Raw genomic sequence first — 3,143 nt, 5'->3', positions numbered from 1 at the left:
CTGTAAATAACAAAAGACATAAAAATGACCACGGTTAAAGATCTGATGAAAGTTCATAATAATGCAATTGACAAGGAAATTTAGTTATTTCTGAGATATACATTTTAAAGTAATAACTAGAATTATGACTTATAACATTATACAAGAACATATAAGATTTTTAGAAATTTCATGTAATGTCTAAAACATTTATATTAACATATTTCCATACGAATAACCCAAAGAAAGTTTAGTATTAGTTGTTTTTTTTGTTTGTTTTTTTATACTGCAGGTTATTAATCATCAATTTTATACACATCAGTGTATACATGTCAATCCCAATCGCCCAATTCAGCACACCACCATCCCCACCCCACCGTGGTTTTCCCCCCTTGGTGTCCATACATTTGTTCTCTACATCTGTCTCAACTTCTGCCCTGCAAACCGGTTCATCTGTACCATTTTATTAGGTTCCACATACATGAGTTAATGTACGATATTTATTTTTCTCTTTCTGACTTACTTCACTTTGTATGACAGTCTCTAGATCCATCCACGTCTCAACAAGTGACTCAATTTCGTTCTTTTTTATGGCTGAGTAATATTCCATTGTATATATGTACCACCTCTTCTTTATCCATTCATCTGTCGATGGGCATTTAGGTTGTTTCCATGACCTGGCTATTGTAAATAGTGCTGCAATGAACATTGGGGTGCATGTGTCTTATTGAATTATGGTTTTCTCTGGGTATATGCCCAGTAGTGGGACTGCTGGATCATATGGTAATTCTATTTTTACTTTTTTAAGGAACCTCCATACTGTTCTCCGTAGTGGCTGTATCAATTTACATTCCGACCAACAGTGCAAGAGGGTACCCTCTTCTCCACACCCTCTCCAGCATTTGTTGTTTGTAGATTTTCTGATGATGCCCATTCTAACTGGTATGAGGTGATACCTCATTGTAGTTTGATTTGCATTTCTCTAATAATTAGTGATGTTGAGCAGCTTTTCATGTGCTTCTCGGCCATCTGTACGTCTTCTTTGGAGAAATGTCTATTTAGGTCTTCTGCCCATTTTTGGAGTGGGTTGTTTGTTTCCTTAATATTGAGCTGCATGAGCTGTTTATATACTTTGGAGATTAATCCTTTCTCCGTTGATTCATTTGCAAATATTTTCTCCCGTTCTGAGGGCTGTCTTTTCATCTTGTTTATGGTTTCCTTTGCTGTGCAAAAGCTTTGAAGTTTCATTAGGTCCCATTTGTTTATTTTTGTTTTTATTTCCATTACTCTAGGAGGTGGATCAAAAAAGATCTTGCTGTGATTTATGTAAAAGAGTGTTCTTCCTATGTTCTCCTCTAAGAGTTTTATAGTCTTACGTTTAGGTCTTACGTTTAGGTCTTCCAGTCTTACGTTTAGGTCTTACGTTTAGGTCTTGCAGTCTTACATTTAGGTCTCGAATCCATTTTGAGTTTATTTTTGTGTATAGTGTTAGCGAGTGTTCTAATTTCATCCTTTTACATGTAGCTGTCCAGTTTTCCCAGCACCACTTATTGAAGAGACTGTCTTTTCTCCTTTGTATATCTTTGCCTCCTTTGTCATAGATTAGTTGACCATAGGTGCGTGGGTTTATCTCTGGGCTTTCTATCTTGTTCCATTGATCTATGTTTCTGTTTTTGTGCCAGTACCATATTGTCTTGATTAAAGTACCTTTGTAGTATAGTCTGAACTCAGGGAGTCTGATTCCTCCAGCTCCGTTTTATTCCCCTCAAGACTGCTTTGGTTATTCGGGGTTTTTTGTGTCTCCATACAAATTTTAAGATGATTTGTTGTAGTTCCGTAAAAAATGCCATTGGTAATTTGATAGGGAATGCATTGAATCTGTAGATTGCTTTGGGTAGTATAGTCATTTTCACAATATTGATTCTTCCAATCCAAGACCATGGTATATCTCTCCATCTGTTTGTATCATCTTTAATTTCTTTCATCAGTGGCTTATAGTTTTCTGCATACAAGTCTTTTGTCTCCCTCGGTAGGTTTATTCCTAGGTATTTTATTCTTTTGGTTGAAATGGTAAATGGGAGTGTTTCCGTAATTTCTGTTTCAGATTTTTCATCATTAGTGTATAGGAACACAAGAGATTTCTGTGCATTAATTTTGTATCCTGCAACTTTACCAAATTCATTGATTAGCTCTAGTAGTTTTCTGGTGGCATTTTTAGGATTCTCTATGTATAGTATCATGTCATCTGCAAATAGTGACAGTTTTACTTCTTCTCTTCCAATTTGTATTCCTTTTATTTCTTTTTCTTCTCTGATTGCTGTGGCTAAAAATTCCAAAACTATGTTGAATAATAGTGTTGAGAGTGGACATCCTTGTCTCGTTCCTGATCTTAGAGGAAATGCTTTCAGTTTTTCACCATTGAGAATGATGTTTCCTGTGGGTTTGCTGTATATGGCCTTTATTATGTTGAGGTAGGTTCCCTCTATGCCCACTATCTGGAGAGTTTTTATCATAAATGGGTGTTGAATTTTGTCAAAAGCTTTTTCTGCATCTATTGAGATGATCATATGGTTTTTAGTCTTCAATTTGTTAATATGATGTATCACATTGATTGATTTGCATATACTGAAGAATCCTTGCATCCCTGGGATAAATCCCACTTGATTGTGGTGTATGATCCTTTTAATGTGTTGTTGGATTCTGTTTGCTAGTATTTTGTTGAGGATTTTTGCATCTATATTCATCAGTGATATTGGTCTGTAATTTTCTGTTTTTGTAGTATCTTTGTCTGGTTTTGGTATCAGGGTGATGGTGGCCTCATAGAATGAGTTTGGGAGTGTTCCTTCCTCTGCAAGTTTTTGGAAGAGTTTGAGTAGGATGGGTGTTAGCTCTTCTTTAAATGTTTGATAGAATTCACCTGTGAAGCCATCTGGTCCTGGACTTTTGTTTGTTGGAAGATTTTTAATCACAGTTTCAATTTCATTACTTGTGATTGGTCTGTTCATATTTTCTGTTTCTTCCTGGTTCAGTCTTGGAAGGTTATACCTTTCTAAGAATTTGTCCATTTCTTCTGCGTTGTACATTTTATTGGCATAGAGGTGCTTGTAGTAGTCTCTTAGGATGCTTTGTATTTCTGCGGTATCTGTTGTAACTTCTCCTTTTTC

General features: G+C 35.8%; 1 protein-coding gene and 1 long non-coding RNA gene across 7 annotated transcripts in view; one reads left to right on the top strand and one right to left on the bottom strand.

Moving 5' to 3' along the window:
• Nucleotides 1-3,143, bottom strand: part of LOC309605137 — a 394,782-nt gene that overhangs the window by 25,783 nt on the left and 365,856 nt on the right. The window lies entirely within an intron of this gene.
• Nucleotides 1-3,143, top strand: part of GRM5 (glutamate metabotropic receptor 5) — a 547,875-nt gene that overhangs the window by 347,827 nt on the left and 196,905 nt on the right. The window lies entirely within an intron of this gene.

This window comes from Balaenoptera borealis (genome assembly GCF_965194805.1).
Source record: "Balaenoptera borealis genome assembly, chromosome: 11".
In the NCBI taxonomy this organism is placed as follows: Eukaryota; Metazoa; Chordata; class Mammalia; order Artiodactyla; family Balaenopteridae; genus Balaenoptera; species Balaenoptera borealis.
Note: the sequence above shows the minus strand (reverse complement) of the source record. Positions and strands in the feature narration are given on the sequence as shown.